This window comes from Rattus rattus, chromosome 2 (genome assembly GCF_011064425.1).
Source record: "Rattus rattus isolate New Zealand chromosome 2, Rrattus_CSIRO_v1, whole genome shotgun sequence".
In the NCBI taxonomy this organism is placed as follows: domain Eukaryota; kingdom Metazoa; phylum Chordata; class Mammalia; order Rodentia; family Muridae; genus Rattus; species Rattus rattus.
Genome location: NC_046155.1, coordinates 174,583,156 through 174,605,697, shown reverse-complemented (window position 1 = coordinate 174,605,697; position 22,542 = coordinate 174,583,156). Strand labels below are relative to the sequence as shown.

Genomic DNA, 22,542 nt, shown 5'->3' with positions numbered 1-22,542 from the left:
TTTTCTGAGTTCTCAGGATTGTGCACACTTCTGAAGGTCCAGCTCTCTCCCCCATGGGATTTGGATGTAGGCAGAAACCAGCTGTTCATCATTTTTAAAAGGAGGAGCACAAATATTAAAACCAGAACTACTAGATTGCTTGCACATTGTCTCTCATTAAAGCCTTTTATTCCAGAAGAAAAGTTTGATGAAGCATAAGATAGAGTCCATAAAATTATTGAAGAGAAAACAATAACAAATAGAAAAGATCCCTCTCAATTTTTTGGTCCGTTGGGCATTAATTTGGACAACTATGCCAACAATGATGACAAACTCAGCACATAATCCTGGAATACTAACTTCTTACGTTACCCTTCTTGTTCAACCAGTTCAACCAGGGAAGGATCTGATGATATTTACATGAATTTAATCCTTGCTATGTCATTCTAACTTAAACAAATGAGCGACATTTAAAGTCTTACATACCTCAGTGTATATTTAAATTTTATTGGAAGATTAAAGTGAAGGACAGAAAATCAGAATCCAGCTGGTGATCTAACAGATTTTCTCATATACACTGAATTTCTAATGATAACTGTCAAACCTTCTTACATTTCACATGCAGACACTTATTTTATTAATGGTTACCCTAATGATGGGAATCCATGATCCTGATATTCATTAATCTATTAATTCTAATTTTTCTTCAGTCCAACAGATAACAGTCTGCTTTGATTCATCTATAATGTTTATTTTTTTCTTTCCGGAGCTGGGGACCAAACCCAGGGCCTTGCGGTTGCTAGGCAAGCGCTCTACCGCTGAGCCAAATCCCCAACCCTTAATGTTTAATTCATACACCCTTAAACACAGTTTCATATTCTGCTTAAGTTGTAGAACTAGTTCCAAAAAGAGAAACATTAACCTGCTCTGTGTGTAGTTCTCTAGAAGAAAACTGAGGGAGGATGAGCATCTGCCATTGTAGAGGAGCCTGATAAAACATTATAGCTTCCTCTTAGGCCTTCAACCATTGAGGACCTCTTCACAGTCAAGGAGATAGTAAACTTTATTATAAAGAGAGGAAACTTCCAGCTAAGTGGAAAAAGGAGATATAGGCCATATCATCATAAGTCAAATCTGCCCACTTGGAGATAAATTAGGCTATATGCATTGAGGGAGAAGTTACTTAACAAATGCACTCTGATTATGGATGGACCTTGGGAACATAATACACATCTATGTGAAGAATGGACTTCTTTCATTCAAATCATTTCATTTTTTTCCTAGGGATAGAAACCCCTTCCTATTTATATTCCTATTAGAAGGCAAACATGAGCCTATTTTTCCAGACACAAGAACTATGAAACATATAAATCTATCCTCATGCTATTATTTAGATTATTCTCATTGAAGAAATCCTGTACCTAACAATACCAGACATACTTTGGATCTCTTTTTGTTCACAGTACTACACACAATTCTTTCATGGATCTAATATTACAAAATTATAATTTCCTTACAAAATATGCAACAAATCACAAGTAAATTTATATAAAACATATTAAATCAAAACTACTAGAGATATTCTGCTATTGAAAATTAAAAAGTGGGGGCACATCAGAACATATTCAGTGGTTGGAGGTGTGCAAGGAAAGTTTGAGTGCTTGTGAAAAAACTCCAAGAAAACCATACAAGTGTATTTTAGCTTCAATAACTTTGAAAACACGAAATTGTTCTTGGAATATGATTTCATGTTCTTCTAAAGTGTAGGAGATAGCCATGAGCCTACTTCAGATGTTGTTACATACTTTTTTTGCCTCCTTTAGCTTATCATTGTAACTGGATATTTTTCTCATGTGATCCTCCTTAAGACTCAGAGTAAGAATTGTCTGATGCTCTAAATAAAATCGCCTATTGCATGAGACACTGGTCCATTTCATTTTAGGTCTCACTTTAGATCCTGTCCCAGGATCACATAGGTACCTGAGGCAGTGAACACCTCTCTATTTCTCCTGACTAGTTTTGATTTGAAGTCTAATTTATTGGATCTTAGAATGGCTACACCAGCTTCTTCCATAGGTCCATACACTTGTAATGTCTTTTTCAACCTTTTGCTCTGTGGTAATGTCTGTCTTTCCTGCCAAGCATTCTTGGATGCAACAAAAGGATAGGTCCACTCTTTGCCACCATTCTGTCACTCTGTGTCTTTTTATTGATGGATTGAGACAGATGACTGAAAATATCAATGACTAATGATTGTGGATCCCTGGTATTTTCTTATTCTTCTTGATAATGGTGGGGATAATATGCATACACTTATATTTCTATGATTTTTCTGGTCTGAGTTTATTTATTCATTGTGAGTTCATAGGTGTAACTAACCTCCTTAGGTTAGAATTTTTCTTCTAGCACTGTCTGTATAATTAGACTTGTAAAGAGATACTGGTTTTTGTTTTGTTTTTATTTTGGTTATTTTTTCTTATTTTCTTTTCTTTTTTTCTTAATTTATTTTTATTGGATATTGTTTCTTCCTATTTCAAATGTTATTCCCCTTCCTGGTTTCATTTTCATAAAACCCCTATCACATTCCCCTCCCCCTTCTTCTACAAGGACATTCCCCCTCCCAAACCACCACCCCTCCATGGCTCCCTTGAGATTGGCACCTTGACATTCCCCTTGGCAGGACAAATGGCTCCTCCTCCCATTGGTGCCCAACAAGGACATCTTCTGCTACATATGCAGCTGGAGACATAGTTCAGTCCATGTGTAGTCTTCAGGTAGTGGTTTAGTCCCTAGGAGCTCTGGTTGATTGGTATTGTTGTTTTTATGGAGTTGCAAGTCCCTTTAGCTCCTTCAATCCTTTCTCTAACTCATCCAATGTGGACCCCATTCTCAGCTCAATTTTTTGCTGCTAGCATTGGCCTCTGTATTTGACACGCTCTAGTCAGGTGATAGTTATATCAGGCTCCTATCATCATGCACTTCTTTGCTTCATCAATTGTCTCAGTTTGATGGCTGTATTTATATGGGCTGGATGCCCAGTGGGGCAGGCTCTGAATGGTCATGCCTTCATCCTCTGCTTCAAGCTTTGTCTCCCTATCCTCCTATGAATATTTTTGTTCCCCCTTTTAAGAAGTTCTGAAGTATCCACACTTTGGTCATCTTGCTTGAGCTTCATGTGGTCTGTGGACTGTATCTTGAATAATTGGAGCTTTTTGGTTAATATCCTCTTATCAGTGAGTGCACACAATGTGGGTTTTATTTTTTTAGTGATTAGGTTACCATTGTCAGGATTATATTTTCTAGCTCCATCCACTTGCCTATAAATTTCATGAAGTCATTCTTTTAATAGCAGAGTTGTATTCCATTGTGTACATGTACAACATTTTTCTGTACCTATTCTTATATTGAAGGACATCTTGGTTCTTTCCACCTTCTGGCTATTATAAATAAGGCTACCATGAACACAGAGCAGCATGTGTACATGTTATATGTTGGAGCATATTTTAGGGTGTATGCTTAGGAGTAATATAGCTCTGTTCTTAGGTAGTACTATGTCCATTTTCTGAGGAACCTCCAGACAGACTTCCAAAATGGTTGTAGCCAGCTTGCAATCCCACCAACAATGGATTAGTGTTCCTATTTATGCACATCCTCACCATCATTTGCTGTCACCGGAGTGTGTTTATCTAAGCCACTATGTCCATTGTGAGGTGGAATCTTATGGTTGTTTTTATTAATATTTCATTGATGATTAAAAATGTTGAACAATTCTTCAGGTACTTCTTAGCCATTTGGTATTCCTCAGCTTAGAATTCATTCTTTTTTTTTTTTTTAACATGAGTATTTCTTATATACATTTCGAGTGTTATTCACTTTCCCGGTTTCCAGGCAAACATCACCCTCCCCCCTCCCCTTCCTTATGGGTGTTCCCCTCCACACCCTCCCCCCATTGCCGCCCTCCCCCCAACAGTCTAGTTCACAGGGGGTTCAGTCTTAGCAGGACCCAGGGCTTCCCCTTCCACTGGTGCTCTTACTAGGATATTCATTGCTACCTATGAGGTCAGAGTCCAGGGTCAGTCCATGTATAGTCTTTGGGTAGTGGCTTAGTCCCTGGAAGCTCTGGTTGCTTGGCATTGTTGTACATATGGTGTCTCGAGCCCCTTCAAGCTCTTCCAGTTCTTTCTCTGATTCCTTCAACGGGGGTCCTATTTTCAGTTCAGTGGTTTGCTGCTGGCATTCGCCTCTATATTTGCTGTATTCTGGCTGTGTCTCTCAGGAGCCATCTACATCCGGCTGCTGTCGGTCTGCACTTCTTTGCTTCATCCATCTTGTCTAATTGGGTGGCTGTATATGTATGGGCCACATGTGGGGCAGGCTCTGAATGGGTGTTCCTTCAGTCTCTGTTTTAATCTTTGCCTCTCTCTTCCCTGCCAAGGGTATTCTTGTTCCCTTTTTAAAGAAGGAGTGAGGCATTCACATTTTGATCATCTGTCTTGAGTTTCATTTGTTCTAGGCATCTAGGATAATTCAAGCATTTGGGCTAATAGCCACTTATCAATGAGTGCATACCATGTATGTCTTTCTGTGATTGGGTTAGCTGACTCAGGATGATATTTTCCAGTTCCAACCATTTGCCTACGAATTTCATAAAGTCATTGTTTTTGATAGCAGAGTAATACTCCATTGTGTAGATGTACCACATTTTCTGTATCCATTCCTCTGTTGAAGGGCATCTGGGTTCTTTCCAGCTTCTGGCTATTATACATAAGGCTGTGATGAACATAGTGGAGCATGTGTCTTTTTTATATGTTGGGGCATCTTTTGGGTATATGCCCAAGAGAGGTATAGCTGGATCCTCAGGCAGTTCAATGTCCAATTTTCTGTGGAACCTCCAAACTGATTTCCAGAATGGTTGTACAGTCTGCAAATCCACCAACAGTGGAGGAGTGTTCCTCTTTCTCCGAATCCGCGCCAGCATCTGCTGTCACCTGAGTTTTTGATCTTAGCCATTCTCACTGGTGTGAGGTGAAATCTCAGGGTTGTTTGGATTTGCATTTCCCTTATGACTAAAGATGTTGAACATTTCTTTAGGTGTTTCTCAGCCATTCGGCATTCCTCAGCTGTGAATTCTTTGTTTAGCCCTGAACCCCATTTTTTAATAGGGTTATTTGTCTCCCTGTGGTCTAACTTCTTGAGTTCTTTGTATATTTTGGATATAAGGCCTCTATCTGTTGTAGGATTGGTAAAGATCTTTTCCCAATCTGTTGGTTGCCGTTTTGTCCTAACCACAGTGTCCTTTGCCCTACAGAAGCTTTGCAGTTTTATGAGATCCCATTTGTCGATTCTTGATCTTAGAGCATAAGCCATTGGTGTTTTGTTCAGGAAATTTTCTCCAGTCCCCATGTGTTCCAGATGCTTCCCTAGTTTTTCTTCTATTAGTTTGAGTGTGTCTGGTTTGATGTGGAGGTCCTTGATCCACTTGGACTTAAGCTTTGTACAGGGTGATAAGCATGGATCAATCTGCATTCTTCTACATGTTGACCTCCAGTTGAACCAGCACCATTTGCTGAAAATGCTATCTTTTTTTCATTGGATGGTTTTGGCTCCTTTGTCAAAAATACAGTGACCATAGGTGTGTGGGTTCATTTCTGGGTCTTCAATTCTATTCCATTGGTCTATCTGTCTGTCTCTGTACCAATACCATGCAGTTTTTATCACTATTGCCCTGTAATACTGCTTGAGTTCAGGGATAGTGATTCCCCCTGAAGTCCTTTTATTGTTGAGGATAGTTTTAGCTATCCTGGGTTTTTTGTTATTCCACATGAATTTGCAAATTGTTCTGTCTAACTCCTTGAAGAATTGGATTGGTATTTTGATGGGGATTGCATTGAATCTGTAGATCGCTTTTGGTAAAATGGCCATTTTTACTATATTAATCCTGCCAATCCATGAGCATGGGAGATCTTTCCATCTTCTGAGGTCTTCTTCAATTTCTTTCTTCAGAGTCTTGAAGTTCTTATTGTACAGATCTTTTACTTGGCTGGTTAAAGTCACACCGAGTTACTTTATATTATTTGGGTCTATTATGAAGGGTGTCCTTTCCCTAATTTCTTTCTCGGCTTGTTTCTCTTTTGTGTAGAGGAAGACTACTGATTTATTTGAGTTAATTTTATACCCAGCCACTTTGCTGAAGTTGTTTATCAGCTTTAGTAGTTCTCTGGTGGAACTTTTGGGATCACTTAAATATACTATCACATCATCTGCAAATAGTGATATTTTGACTTCTTCTTTTCCAATCTGTATCCCCTTGACCTCCTTTTGTTGTCTGATTGCTCTGGCTAGAACTTCAAGGACTATATTGAATAAGTAGGGAAAGAGTGGGCAGCCTTGTCTAGTCCCTGATTTTAGTGGGATTGCTTCAAGTTTCTCTCCATTTAGTTTAATGTTAGCAACTGGTTTCCTGTATATGGCTTTTACTATGTTTAGGTATGGGCCTTGAATTCCTATTCTTTCCAGGACTTTTATCATGAAGGGGTGTTGAATTTTGTCAAATGCTTTCTCAGCATCTAATGAAATGATCATGTGGTTTTGTTCTTTCAGTTTGTTTATGTAATGGATCACGTTGATGGTTTTCCGTATATTAAACCATCCCTGCATGCCTGGGATGAAGCCTACTTGATCATGGTGGATGATTGTTTTGATGTGCTCTTGGATTCGGTTTGCCAAAATTTTATTGAGTATTTTTGCATCGATATTCATAAGGGAAATTGGTCTGAAGTTCTCTTTCTTTGTTGGGTCTTTGTGTGGTTTAGGTATAAGAGTAATTGTGGGTTCATAGAAGGAATTCGGTAGTGCTCCATCTGTTTCAATTTTGTGGAATAGTTTGGATAATATTGGTACGAGGTCTTCTATGAAGGTCTGATAGAATTCTGCCCTAAACCCGTCTGGACCTGGGCTCTTTTTGGTTGGGAGACCTTTAATGACTGCTTTGATTTCCTTAGGAGTCATGGGGTTGTTTAACTGGTTTATCTGTTCCTGATTTAACTTCGGTACCTGGTATCTGTCTAGGAAATTGTCCATTTCCTGTAGATTTTCAAGTTTTGTTGAATATAGGCTTTTTTAGTAAGATCTGATGATTTTTTGAATTTCCTCTGGATCTGTAGTTATGTCTCCTTTTCATTTCTGATTTTGTTAATTTGGACACACTCTCTGTGTCCTCTCGTTAGTCTGGCTAAGGGTTTATCTATCTTGTTGATTTTCTCAAAGAACCAACTTTTGGTTCTGTTGATTCTTTCTATGGTCCTTTTGTTTCTACTTGGTTGATTTCAGCTCTGAGTTTGATTATTTCCTGCCTTCTACTCCTCCTGGGTGTATTTGCTTCTTTTGTTCTAGAGCTTTTAGGTGTGCTGTCAAGCTGCTGACATATGCTCTTTCCTGTTTCTTTCTGCAGGCACTCAGCGCTATGAGTTTTCCTCTTAGCACAGCTTTCATGGTGTCCCATAAGTTTGGGTATGTTGTACCTTCATTTTCACTAAATTCTAAAAAGTTTTTAATTTCTTTCTTTATTTCTTCCTTGACCAGGTTATCATTGAGTAGAGCATTGTTCAATTTCCACATATATGTGGGCATTCTTCCCTTATTGTTATTGAAGACCAGTTTTAGGCCGTGGTGGTCTGATAGCACGCATGGGATTATTTCTATCTTTCTGTACCTGTTGAGGCCCGTTTTTTGACCAATTATATGGTCAATTTTGGAGAAAGTACCATGAGGAGCTGAGAAGAAGGTATATCCTTTTGCTTTAGGATAGAATGTTCTATAAATATCCGTTAAGTCCATTTGGCTCATGACTTCTTTTAGTCTGTATACGTCTCTGTTTAATTTCTGTTTCCATGATCTGTCCATTGATTAGAGTGGGGTGTTGAAATCTCCTACTATTATTGTGTGAGGTGCAATGTGTGTTTTGAGCTTTAGTAAGGTTTCTTTTACGTATGTAGGTGCCCTTGTATTTGGGGCATAGATATTTAGAATTGAGAGTTCATCTTGGTGGATTTTTCCTTTGATGAATAGGAAGTGTCCTTCCTTATCTTTTTTGATGACTTTTAGTTGAAAATTGATTTTATTTGATATTAGAATGGCTACTCCACCTTTCTTCTTCTGACCATTTGCTTGGAAAGTTGCTTTCCAGCCTTTCACTCTGAGGTAGTGTCTGTCTTTGTCTCTGAGGTGTGTTTCCTGTAGGCAGCAGAATGCAGGGTCCTCGTTGCGTATCCAGTTTGTTAATCTATGTCTTTTTATTGGGGAGTTGAGGCCATTGATGTTGAGAGATATTAAGGAATAGTGATCATTGCTTCCTGTTATATTCATATTTAGATGTGAGGTTATGTTTGTGTGCTTTTTCTTTTCTTTGTTTTTGTTGCCAAGACGATTAGTTTCTTGCTTCTTCTAGGGTATAGCTTGCCTCCTTATGTTGGGCTTTACCATTTATTATCCTTTGTAGTGCTGGATTTGTAGAAAGATATTGTGTAAATTTGGTTTTGTCATGGAATATCTTGGTTTCTCCATCTATGTTAATTGAGAGTTTTGCAGGATACAGTAACCTGGGCTGGCATTTGTGTTCTCTTAGGGTCTCTATGACATCAGTCCAGGATCTTCTGGCCTTCATAGTTTCTGGCGAAAAGTCTGGTGTGATTCTGATAGGTCTGCCTTTATATGTTACTTGACCTTTTTCCCTTACTGCTTTTAATATTCCTTCTTTATTTTGTGCATTTGGTGTTTTGACTATTATGTGACGGGAGGTGTTTCTTTTCTGGTCCAATCTATTTGGAGTTCTGTAGGCTTCTTGTATGCCTATGGGTATCTCTTTTTTTAGGTTAGGGAAGTTTTCTTCTATGATTTTGTTGAAGATATTTACTGGTCCTTTGAGCTGGGAGTCTTCACTCTCTTTTATACCTCTCTCTTTTATACCTATTATACTTTAGGTTTGATCTTCTCATTGAGTCCTGGATTTCCTGTATGATTTGGACCAGTAGCTTTTTCCATTTTACATTATCTTTGACAGTTGAGTCTATGATTTCTATGGAGTCTTCTGCTCCTGAGATTCTCTCTTCCTTCTCTTGTATTCTGTTGGTGAAGCTTGTATCTACAGCTCCTTGTCTCTTCTTTTGGTTTTCTATATCCAGGGTTGTTTCCATGTGTTCTTTCTTGATTGCTTCTATTTCTATTTTTAATTCCTTCAACTGTTTGATTGTGTTTTCCTGGAATTCTTTCAGTGATTTTTGTGACTCCTCTCTATGGGCTTCTACTTGTTTATTTATGATTTCCTGATATTCTTTCAGGGATTTTTGTGTCTCCTCTCTATGGGCTTCTACTTGTTTATTTATGTTTTCCTGGAATTCTTTCAGGCATTTTTGCGATTCCTCCCTGTAGGCTTCTACTTGTTCTTTAAGGGAGTTCTTCACGTCTTTCTTGAAGTCCTCCAGCATCATGATCAAATATGATTTTGAAACTAGATCTTGCTTTTCTGGTGTGTTTGGATATTCCATGTTTGTTTGGGTGGGAGAATTGGGCTCCGATGGTGCCATGTAGTCTTGGTTTCTGTTGCTTGGGTTCCTGCGCTTGCCTCTCGCCATCAGATTATCTCTAGTGTTACTTTGTTCTGCTATTTCTGACAGTGGCTAGACTGTCCTATAAGCCTGTGTGTCAGGAGTGCTGTAGACCTGTTTTCCTCTTTTCTTTCAGCCAGTTATGGGGACAGAGTGTTCTGCTTTCAGGCGTGTAGTTTTTCCTCTCTACAGGTCTTCAGCTGTTCCTGTGGGCCTGTGTCTTGAATTCACCAGGCAGGTCACTTGCAGCAGAAAAGTTGGTCTTACCTGTGGTCCCGAGGCTCAAGTTTGCTCGAGGGGTGCTGCCCACGAGCTCTCTGCGGCAGTAGCAACCAGGAAGATCTGCGCCGCCGTTTCCGGGAGCTTCAGTGCACCAGGGTTCCAGATGGCGTTTGGTGTTTTCCTCTATCGTCCGAGATGTGTGTGCAGAGTGCAGTCTCTTCTGATTTCCCAGGCGTGTCTGCCTCTCTGAAGGTTTAGCTCTCCCTCCCACAGGATTTGGGTGCAGAGAACTGTTTATCTGGTCTGTTTCCTTCAGGTTCCGGTGGTGTCCTAGAATTCATTCTTTAGCTCTGTACTCCATTTGTAATAGGATTACTTGCCTCCCTGGAGTCTAACTTGTTGAGTTCTTTCAATATATTGGATATTATCCCTCTATCACATTGTAGTATTGGTAAAGATCTTTTCCCAATCTGTTGGTTAGGTTTTATCCTAATTGCAGTGTCCTTTGCCTTACAGAAGCTTTGCAGTTTTATGAGGTCCCATTTGTCAATACTTGAACATAAATTATAAGCCATTGGTGCTTTGTTTAGAAAATTATCCCTAGTGCTTCTGTGTTTGAGGCTCTTCCTCACTTTTTCTTCTATTAGTTTCAGTGTATCTGGATTTATAAGGAGGTCCTTGATATTTTGGTCAAATATCTTATTTTCTCTGTCTATGATGATTGAAAGTTTTGCTAGGTATAGTATTTTGCTCTGGCATCTATTGTCTCTTAGATTCTATATGAAATCTACCAAAGCATTTCTGGCTTTTAAAATCTATATTGAGAAGTCAGGTATAATTTTAATAGGTCTGTCTTCATATGTTACTTAGGTTATTCTGCTGAAGGTTTCAATAGTATTTCTCCATTCTGCAGAATTAGTTTCTTGATTATGTAACAAGGGTTCAATCTTCTTTTCTGGTTCAATCTGTTAGGTTTTCTGCATTCCCCTTGAAACTTCATTAGCATTTTCTTCCTTAGGATAAGAATTTTTTGATGATTTTGTTAAAAATATTTTCTGTTCCTTTGACTCGAACTGAATGTTACTAATTGGGTTTTAACACAGAGGCCTAAACATCACTGATTTATATTGTTGCAAGTCCAAATGATATCTGATAATGTCTGTGCTACAAGGGTGAATTGTTCCTTGGTTTGTGCTTCCAGCTTGGATGTTAGGAGAGTGTAATGGCTGCTATGAACACAGTGGAGCATGTGACTTTGTTGTATGTTGGAGCACCATTTTGACATATGCCTAGGAGAGGTATAGCTGGGTCCTCAGGTAGTACAATGTCAAATTTTGTCAGGAACTTCCAGACTGATTCCCAGAGTGGTTGTACCAGCTTGCAATCCCACCAACAATGGAGGAGTGTTCCTCTTTTTCCACATCCTCACCAGCATCTGTTGTAACCTGAGTTTTTGATCTTAGCCATTCTGACTGATGTGAGGTAAAAGCTCAAGGTTGTTTTGATTTGCATTTCCCTGATGACTAAGGATTTTGAACATTTCTTCAGGTACTTCTCAGCCTCTCAATATTCCTCAGCTGATAATTTTTGTTTAGCTCTTTACCACATTTTTCATAGGCTTATTTGATTCAAGGGAGTCTAACATGTTGACCTATTTGTATTTATTGGTATACTGGATATTCGCCCTCTATCAGATTATGAATGGTAAAGATATTTTCCCAATCTGTTGCTTGTCATTTTTTCCTAATGAAAATATCCTTTGCCCTACAGAAGCTTTGCATTTTTATGAGGTGTCTTTTGTCAATTCTGGATCGTAGAACATAATCCATAAGTGATAAAAAGGTATTGTCTCTGTTACAAGGGTGAATTGTTTCTGGGTTTGTGCTTGGAGCTTGGATGTGAGGAGAGTGTGGAGGCTGTGTTCTGATTTGTAGGAAACTACTTTACATATTTCTTCATCCCAGTTTAGTTGGTGTGTTTCTAGTGAATGCCAGATGATATTGTCAACTGGTGATTTTGGGGAAAGACATTTAGGAGAGATCTTTGTTTTTCCTTTGGGATGGGGTCAGAGTGAAATGGAACACTACAGCAGATTTCCTACTAGGGAACTTGGGATGAGACTGGAGCAATTGGACCTACAGAAGCAGGAGAGGTGTTCTCTTAAAATTTCTATTGCTGTGAAGACATACCATGACCATAGCAATCCCTATAAAGGAAAACATTTCACTGAAGTTTGGCTTACATTCAAAGGTTTAGTCCATTGTGATAATGTTAGAAAGTACAACTGCATTCAGGCAGATATGGTATCAAAAGGATAGCTGAGAGGTCTGCAGGTGGGTCTTAAGGAAGCATGAAGCCAAAGTTACACCAATCTTGGCTTAAGCATATGAAGCTTCAGAGCCCTGTCCCAGTGACACAATCCCTCCAATGCCAGGCTTACTCCAAGTAGACCATATCTCCTAATAGTGCTACTAAATATGAACCATTTTCATTTAATCTCCCATAGGTGTGAATCTGCCTCCAAATTACTTGTTGCCTTGCAAAAGCATAAGTAATCCTATGTTGGCTTAAAGTGTGTGTTACAGTTTGGGACTGTAACAAAGCCCCAACAGAGAAGGAAAAAGTTGAACTAGGGAAATTTGCGGAATTGACAGGGCATAGGAAGTGAGGTATAGGCATGGCTGCCACAGATGATGTGCTGCAATGCTGGGGATGAGATGGGATAAATCAATAGAGGGCAACAAAATAAATGGTGTTGTGTTTTGAAGACAGGGTCTCCTGTAGCCTAAACTGAGATTTAAGTTGAAAAATAGTGGAGGAAATAATTGTATTCCAAGTCAAATGTTTTAGGATCGAGAGGAGGAACATCACAGGCTTAGAAAAATATTTATGGAATTTTTAGAAAATACTCATTTGTTTACATTTTAAACCATGTATACCGACAAGCAACAGAAGCAAAAATTACCATTTTTGTTTAATATCATATCATGAAGTTTTGTGGATAAGTGAGCATGAAAATAAAATATAAGCTTACAAATATTAGGAAAAGGTGACTAAATAAAAGAGCACATGTTCTCAAAGAACTTTAAAATGGAGAGACCATAGCCTGATTTTGTCTTTTCTTTATATGAGAAATGAAGCAACACTGACAAGTATGAGAATGAGTACAATTGAATACAAAGGGACTGAGTGCTGGAAAGCCAAGTGACATCAGTACAGAGGTGTTCACCAGCCAGGGGCTTGGGTTCTCAGTCTGAGTTATACAATGTGATAAGATGGAAGATAGAGAGTAAAAGGAGAGAAACATGGTCACCAGGAGCAGGATAGTCTGTGTGACTCTGTCTTCATGGGCAGGTTTTGGGGACAGTCTGTGGCTATGGATGTACTGGACTCGCTGCTTGTGCTTGTGTAGGACAATGATCGTGGAGCCACTTGCCCAGGCCATGAGGACCAGACACATTATATCACTCAGGGAGAAAATCACTCCTGCTAGTAAGAAAACCGATCTCTCAGGTCTGGCAGAGAAACAGTACCTGTGGATTCCTTTGGCAGTCAGGTTTTGACTATTCTGTGTGGCATTTACAATCTTGGTTACATGGATGTTGAGCATGAGCTGTAGGATCCAGCAAAGGAAACAGCAGGTGCCAATCCACTTTGAGGATTTAATTCTGAGGCTCAGCCACCCTGAAATATTAGGATGAAGCTTAATGGCCTGAAAGCCACTGAGGAGGGAGGTAGTACTGAGAGACACCTCTGGCAACTCTGTACAAACAGAGAATAAATTTGCACCCAGAATCCCCCAAGAAAGACGTCAACCCCAAAGTGGTCACTCTCTGAGGGATCCCTTTGGAGAGAAGAACGAGGTAGTTTGATATGATGAGCTGACTGATAATCAAGATTGTGGGTCGCATTACTTCTTCAGTGAAAAATGGGAAGTTATACAGATGAAAGAGGAAGGAATTGCCAAGGATTCCAGCAGTGGTCTGAATAAGGAACATCATTCCCCAGTTTAAGTTAATGGTAACTAAGTCATCCATTTCTAGGAGAGGACCGTGAGTTTCCTTTATTTGAATCATTGAAATACAGTGATTGGTAGTTACACATGGTGATTAGAATGAGAAAATCCCCAGAGACTTATATTTGAATAGTTTCTTGACATTTTTGCGCCACTGTTTATGACATTATGATCCTTTAGGAGATGATCCCTTGCTGAAAGATGGTCATCACTGGGAGGAAGGAAGTAAGCTTTGAATATGAATACCTGGACCCATATTGGTTATTTTGCTTGTGTGTTTAATCATCCAGCCTCTTGTTGCTCACTCAGCCTTTTTCTGAAGGCTTTGTTATCTTACCTTGCATAATAGACTATCTTTCTGGAGCAATAAGAAAAATCAAATTCCTCTCTTCTCTACCTTATGTTTGGTTATAATTTTTTATCACAGCATCAGATAAAGCCAGTATAGTTTACTCCTCTCTCATCTAGAAATGTCTTTTCTATCAAAACCAATATTTATTATGAAAACTAGCGTTGGCAGCAGACCCTTTTTGAGTACACAAGGACTTTAAGCAGCATTGTTGGTAGGCACACACTCAAAGCTCTCCACTCAATCACTGGAATCTTCAGTGGATTGGTCTTATTCTAACAAAGTGCTGTGCAGCTCTGTACCTGATAAAGAAATCCAGTTTGCCATGTCTCTTTGAGGAAATACCAGTGTTTACAAAGAGAAAAATCACATTTGGCACAGATCACTTTTTCATAGTTTTTCTTTAAAATATTTAAGTAAATCACCAATTTCTGAAACAGCCTTGTGAGAGTCAGTAAGCAATGCAAAGAAGACAGTACTGAGCCAAGCTACCCAAAAGTTATCTTCCTTCTTGTATGTGCTTACAAGATTATGGCTCAGCAGATAAAACTGTCACCAGTCTTGATCAGCTGGGTTGGATCCTTTAGATGTATGTGGTAGGAGAACAAATTAAAATGCTACAAATGTGTTCCAAATGAACAACATTGCATATGTGCACACAAACATGTATGTTATAAATGTAAGTGGAGAGTGGAGAGATGGCTTGATGTTTAAGATCACCTCATACAATTTTAGAAAATCCAAGTTTAGTTACCAGCACACACACCTAGTCACATTCACAGCTTTCGATAATTTCAGCTCCAGGAGATTGTCTCTTTTGGAATCCTTGGGCACTGAATTTAATTGTACATATATGTGTGTGCATGCAAGGAGGTTCAGGTCAGTCAGCCCTACATTGTGAAAACCTGCCTCAAACCCAGGAATGCCAGCCTAAATAAGAAATAGGAAAAAAAAACTTCATGGGAAATATAATGGTCATTTTTCTTTTTAGATTTATTTTATTTTTATTGGGTATTTTCTTTATCTACATTTCAAATATTATCCCCCTTTGTAGTTTCCCCTCCAGAAACTCCCTATCCTATCTCCCTACCCTATACCTCCAGGAGGGTACTCCCCTACTTTAATGGCTCATTGTCTGTGTCAACTTGACACAAACTGTAGTTATCACAGAGAAAGGAGCCTCAGTTGAGAAAACGCCTCCATGAGACCCAGCTATAAGGCAGTTTCTCAACAAGTGATCAAAGGGGGAGACCCAGTCCATTGTGGGTGATACTGTCCCTGGGCTGGTAGTCTTGGCTTCTATAAAAAGAGTATGCTGAGCAAGACAGGAGAAGAGAGCCAATAAGACACATCCTTCCATGGCCTTTGTATCAGCTCCTGGTCCCTGACCTGGTTGAGTTCCAGTCCTGAATTCCTTTGATGATGAACAGCAACATGGAAGTGTAAACTAAATAAATACTTTCCTCCCCAACTTGTTTCTTGGTCATGATGTTTTTACAGGAATATAAACCCTAACTAAGAAACCTACTGAACCACACACACACACCTTTGGGAATCCATGGTATTTCCCTACACTGGGGCATAGAGGCTTAATAGGACCAAGGGTCTCTCCTCCACCAATGCACAATAAGGCCATCCTCTGCTGCATATGTGTCTGGAGCCATGGGTCACACCATGTGTACCCTTTGTTTGATTAAAATCCATTGAAACAATGATTGTCCTTTTTGTATCAAAATTTCATTTCTTCAAAATTAATGCTATTACATCACAATAACTTACATAAGTGGTATTCTGTTTGGGAAAATATTAAAGCCTAGACAAAATATTGGTAGGTGAAAAGAAGGAAATGATACAAACGGAAATATTTCAAATAAAATTCTTAATTCTCACTATGATCAAGGTGTGTAGCTCAGGAGTAGAATGCTTGCCCAAAACGCACAAACCTCCAAGTCCAATTTTTAGCACTGCAAATATAAAATTTTCCATAATTAAAAGTAGGCAGATTAAATTGCAGTGTTATAGGCAGTGGAAGTCATTCATACATCTGTGAGTAAATATACTCACTGTATCCTCAGCAATGAACTGTGGACAAAATGGCACACACAGAACCAAAACAATATGTGACCCTTTGACCTACTAGGATCCCAGATATCCTGTAACATTTAAGAACAGAAGTCATTCATGCAAATACAAACAACTGCCTCTTTTTCTGTATTAAAGAGTTACCAGTGGAGAAATGAGTAAGGAGTAAGCTGGACACAATTTCTAAAATTAGGGCAGGAAAATGGATCTCAAATGTGTGGTCAGGAAAAGATTGTTTTCACTGCCTCAATATAGGATAGCAGATTTAGTCCCTGGGAGCTCCAGGGGCTCTGGTTGTTTAATACTTTTGTTCTTCCTGTGGGGTTGCACACCCCTTCAGCTCTTTCAGTCTTTTCTCTCACTCCTCCACTGGGGTCTCATGCTCAGTCCAATGGTTGGCTCTGAGCATCTACCTTTGTATTTCTCAGGCTCTGGCACAGCCTCTCAGGAGACACTGCGCAAGGTCTCAGGCTCTCACTATCCACAACAGTGTCTGGGTTTGTTGTTTATATGTGGGATGGACTCCTAGGCAGGGCTTCTTGATGGCCTTTCCTTCAGTCTCTGCTCCACACATTGTCCCCATATTTCCTTTAGACAGGAACCATTCTGGGTTAAAAATTTGGAGATGAGTGAGTGGCCCCATCCCTCAACTGGGGGTCTTGCCTAACATCTGGATGTAATCTCTACAGGTTCTCCCTCCCTTTTGTTGAGCATTTTAGAAGGCTCAATTCCCTAGTCTAGGGGAATGCTACGGTGGTGAAGTGGGAGTGGGTGGGAGATGGAGTACCCTCAAGGAAACAGGAGGATGGGGATGAGATGGGGTCTTCTGGAGGGGAAACTGGGAAAGGATATAATATTTATAATGCAAATACATAAAATATCAAATAAAAAATAAAGATAGGATGGAGGAAGCCCTGATAGTCTCGAGACTGTTACAGGGCATTCAGGGCTATCAAGGCACTGTCAGTATGGTCCCATGATGAAGTCACAGGCAATGTATCTATGTACTGTAATTCTTCCTAACCAGAATCCTAAAAATATCTTAGTCACTTTGGGATGACACTTTTCTTACTTTTCTAAAAAGGTGTTTTTACCTTTGTCACATGATCCTAGAATGTTTTGTGACAAGGAAATTGATGGACTAATGAGATTCATCCTGCTACAAAGGGCCAATAAGAAAGCTAAGGTGTGTGGTTGTATGGGTCATATTGAAAACACTCAGAGAAGTGTTCACAGAGCTAACTGACCACAGCATGGACCACAAGCTTGTTAGTTTTCCAGCCAGCCTTGCATACATGTAAGCTGAAATAAGTGGACCATGTAAGCCCATGATTTCTTGGACTTCTCTGGACAACACTACTACAACCTATCTCAAAATTCTGCCTATATACCCCATACTCTTAAGACATTTTCAGAGAAAAAGATCTATGAAAAAGGAGTCAACTTACCAAGCCACATTTGGTGAGGCAGTAGCCACTTTGATCACACTCAGATCATCTGCACAGGAGAGCATTTCATTCCTGAGATAAAGACTTGTAATATCATGAGTTCATCCTGCAAGGAAGTGATTATCATTTTACCCTTTAGTGCAGTGACAGTGTTAGCATGGGGAATAAAAATCATCTCAGAGAAACACCTGCACCATGTTCAAATTTCTGAGAGTAATTAGTGTTATTGGCGCCATAAAAGGCCAGGTGAGGGGATATAGAGAAAAACATCATCTCAAATGGCTAAAGGGGCCATACCAGGTGGAATTGATGGGGTATACAAGGGCACTGAGATCTAGGCAGTAGGAATAAGTTTGACTGTATATCTTGCTACCTTGAGGGTTTCACTTCTCAATTAAGGATTCAAGCTCTACCACTGGCCCTGAATTTGGTCCTCAGCTCCAAAAAGAAGAAGAATGAGGAAGAGGAGGAGAAGGAGGAGGAGGAGGAGAAGGAGGAAGAGGAGGAGGAGGAAGAGGAAGAGGAGGAGGGAGAGGAGGAGGAGGAGGAAGAGGAGGAAGAAGAGCTTGAGACCCCATATGAACAACAATGCCAACAAACCAGAGCTTCCAGGGACTAAGATACTACCCAAAGACTATATATGGACTGACCCTGGGCTCCAACCTCATAGGTAGCAATGAATAGCCTAGTAAGAGCACCAGTGGAAGGGGAAGCCCTTAGTCCTGCCAAGACTGAACCCCCAGTGAACGTGATTGTTGGCCGAAGGGTGGTAATGGGGGGGAGGATGGGGAGGGGAACACTCATAAAGAAGGGGGAGGGGGAGGGGTTAGGGGGATGCTGGCCCAGAAACCGGGAAAGGGAATAACAATCAAAATGTAAATAACAAATACCCAAGTTAATAAAGATGGGAAAAAAAGCAATAGTGAAAATTCAGATACTTTCAGGATGTAAACAAGAAAGCAACCCTTTGCTTGTTTTCTTGCCCCATAAGGAAGGTCTTCTCACATAGTGAACTTGTTGTTTCTTTTTCCAGAAAAATCATGGTCTCTATGAAGATCAAACCAGAACACCTGAATTCTGGCTCCAAGTGAACTTATGTTTAAGTTGGTTTTCTTTGATTCACAAAACACTTTTGTTAGTTTTATTACCTAAGGTAAGAAGAATTTCTTGATGATCAGCAAGGAGACTTGCAGCAACCCTACCTTGAATAATTATGACCCTGATACATTTAAAATTGTTTATGTCTATCTACTTAAATTGTGGGTATACAAAGGTTTGTAGCTGCATGGAGCATATGTGGAAGCCAGGGGAAAACTCTATTCTTTGCCTATACTAGTTGGGTTTCTGGAATCAAACTCAGCACATGCCTTTACCCATTGAGCTTAACTGCTGAACTATCTCACTGGCCAAATCTGGTTTATTTTGGGTGAACAAATGCAACCAGGATATTTTTATTTTCAATAAATGCTTTTTGAAATGCTGTCCATGAACTTGTCAAACTTCCTGCTTTAGAGAATTTCAAATTGTATCTAGTTGGGAAAGTTAAAGTATTTTGACTTCATCTTTTTATTTGGTTGTCTGATGTACATAGGATTTGCCTGCATTTAAGTAGATACTTATTTTTTTTCTGATGCTGGAAATTAGAGTCAGAGCCTTCCATATGCTAGGCAAATAGACTACTACTGAATCTTATCTCCTGTCCCTTAAATACATCCTTTGTCAGTATGTATGACTAAATCACATAGCATCAATGGTAAAAAAAAAATATATTGGCAGTGTTTCCAGTAGAAATTTTCCTCTCATTTTCAATTCTGGCACAGAAATAACAGCAAGCAATGGTAAGATAGACAAGATGACAGTAATCTTTGATTGTCAAAGCATTGAGGTTTAAAAACACTTTCTCAGCACAACATAATACAATGGACCTTCTTCATGCATACAGCTCCAAGAACCTCCTTTTCCCATCCTTCCTGTTACATTAAGTTTTTATTATCATTTCTTTTAAATCAGTGTGATAAAATTAGATATTTACTGTGAAAAAAGAAGGAGGAGGAGGAAGAGGAAGAGGCTTTTGCTTCTCACGTGTGATTACCAATCCCAAGAAATTTACACCATGCATACCTAGAAGTGGGAAGATGAGCTTCTCAGGTAGTAATAAACTGTTCTGGCTGATATTTGTTCACAGACAAAAAGACAAGAAGTGATGCTTTGACACTCAAAGGTAAATTTGGAGTAGCTTTAATTAACAGCTTTTATGTGCATGATTAGAACCTAATGTGTGTCTCATTAATGTTTTGGGTTCATAAGCAAAAGCAAGAAAAGACTGGCACCAAGGAGATGGCTCAACATGTAAACTTACTTGCCTCCAAGAATGACAACCTGAGTTTGATCTTGCTAGGGACAGCATACCATGACAAGAATGGCATCTGTGACCCTGAGAAGCAGGAGATACATCCCTCCAGTGGACCTGTCATCAGAAATTAAGAACTACCCACAGCAGGCCTAGATGGAGACATCTCAGAATCCCATGGTCAGCTCTTTGTAAAAATGTTGTTCCCATTTCTCCTAACCTTAGCCCTGGACAAATTTCACTGTGAGTGATTGCTGTTTGGTTGGTCTTGGTGTGCATAATTATTCTATTATATATGATTTCCTATTTCTCCTTCTGCTATTTATGATCTGAGGCTTAAGAAGAATGACATATTTAAGACACTCAATAATGAGGACAAGTGACCCATGGCAAAAGTATGTTTTTCAATAGAGGTGTCTGCATGGCAACATCGGAAGTAAACTCACTTCGATCTGGTACACCTGTGCGAAGTATGAAACCACATTCCAAGAATAATTTAATGTATTTGAAGAAATTGAAGGCAAAAGTTCCTCATCTTCTTTTCTAGGGATTTTCTCACAAGCACACACAGTTACCCTTGCATTAGTTCATTCTTAGACTGTGTTCCAATATCTGCCCCCTTTTTACTTTTCAGTGGCAGGATATTCACAGTGGTGTTGATTTATAATAATTTTGGTAAATTTGTATATCCTTTGATGTGTGAGTATCTTGTAAGGAATCAAACTATTCTATTAGAACTGTAAAAGCGGGCCAGAGTCCGGGGCCGGCGGATCCCTGCCCTCAGCAGCTCTCTGCTCCCAGGCCCCGTGGAGGGGAGCCCTCGACGCCTGGTCGGGCGGGCACTCCTGAGGCAGCAGAGTGGAGGAGACCACCAACGCTGCCCACCCATGTCCACATACCTGGCCCAGGAGGAATCTGTATACGGCCTCTGGGTACCCGTAGAGGAGGGTCCAGGAGCAGCAGGTCCACTGCATCTGAGACACCACACCTGAAGGGACCGACCGGATAAACAGTTCTCTGCACCCAAATCCCGTGGGAGGGAGAGCTAAACCTTCAGAGAGGCAGACAGGCCTGGGAAACCAAAAGAGACTGCACGCTGCACACATTACTGATCCCAGAGGAAAACACCAAAAGCTATCTGGAACCCTGGTGCACGGAACCTCCTGGAAAAGGCGGCACAGATCTTCCTGGCTGCTGAGGCCGCGGAGAGCTCATAGGCAACACCCCGCGAGCAAACTTGAACATCGGGACCACAGGTAAAACCAACTTTTCTGCTACAAACGACCTGCCTGGTGAACTCAAGACATAGGCCCACAGGAACAGCTGAAGACCTGTAGAGAGGAAAAACTACACGCCCGAAAGCAGAACACTCTGTCCCCAAAACTGGCTGAAAGAAAACAGGAAAACAGGTCTACAGCACTCCTGAAACAGGCTTATAAGACAGTCTAGCCACTGTCAGAAATAGCAGAACAAAGTAACACTAGAGATAATCTGATGGCGAGAGGCAAGCGCAGGAACCCAAGCAACAGAAACCAAGACTACATGGCATCATCGGAGCCCAATTCTCCCACCAAAGCAAACACGGAATATCCAAACACACCAGAAAAGCAAGATCTAGTTTCAAAATCATATTTGATCATGATGTTGGAGGACTTCAAGAAAGACATGAAGAACTCCCTTAGAGAAACACAGGAAAACAAAAATAAACAAGTAGAAGCCTACAGAGAGGAATCGCAAAAATTCCTAAAAGAATTCCAGGAAAATATAAATAAACAAGTAGAAGCCCATAGAGAGGAGTCACAAAAATCCCTAAAAGAATTCCAGGAAAACATAAATAAACAAGTAGAAGCCCATAGAGAGGAGTCACAAAAATCCCTGAAAGAATTCCAGGAAAACACAATCAAACAGTTGAAGGAATTAAAAATGGAAATAAAAGCAATCAAGAAAGAACACATGGAAACAACCCTGGATATAGAAAACCAAAAGAAGAGACAAGGAGCTGTAGATACAAGCTTCACCAACAGAATACAAGAGATGGAAGAGAGAATCTCAGGAGCAGAAGATTCCATAGAAATCATTGACTCAACTGTCAAAGATAATGTAAAATGGAAAAAGCTACTGGTACAAAACATACAGGAAATCCAGGACTCAATGAGAAGATCAAACCTAAGGATAATAGGTATAGAAGAGAGTGAAGACTGCCAGCTCAAAGGTCCAGTAAATATCTTCAACAAAATCATAGAAGAAAACTTCCCTAACCTAAAAAAAAGAGATACCCATAGGCATACAAGAAGTTTACAGAACTCCAAATAGATTGGACCAGAAAGAAACACCTCCACACATAATAGTCAAAACACCAAAAACCACAAATAAAGAAGGAATATTAAAAGCAGTAAGGGAAAAAGGTCAAGTAACATATAAAGGCAGACCTATCAGAATCACACCAGACTTTTCACCAGAAAATATGAAGGCCAGAAGATCCTGGACTAATGTCA

General features: G+C 39.8%; 1 pseudogene; it reads right to left on the bottom strand.

Moving 5' to 3' along the window:
* Nucleotides 1-12,888: 12,888 nt before the first annotated feature.
* LOC116893417 lies at nucleotides 12,889-13,840 on the bottom strand (annotated as a pseudogene).
* Nucleotides 13,841-22,542: the final 8,702 nt, after the last annotated feature.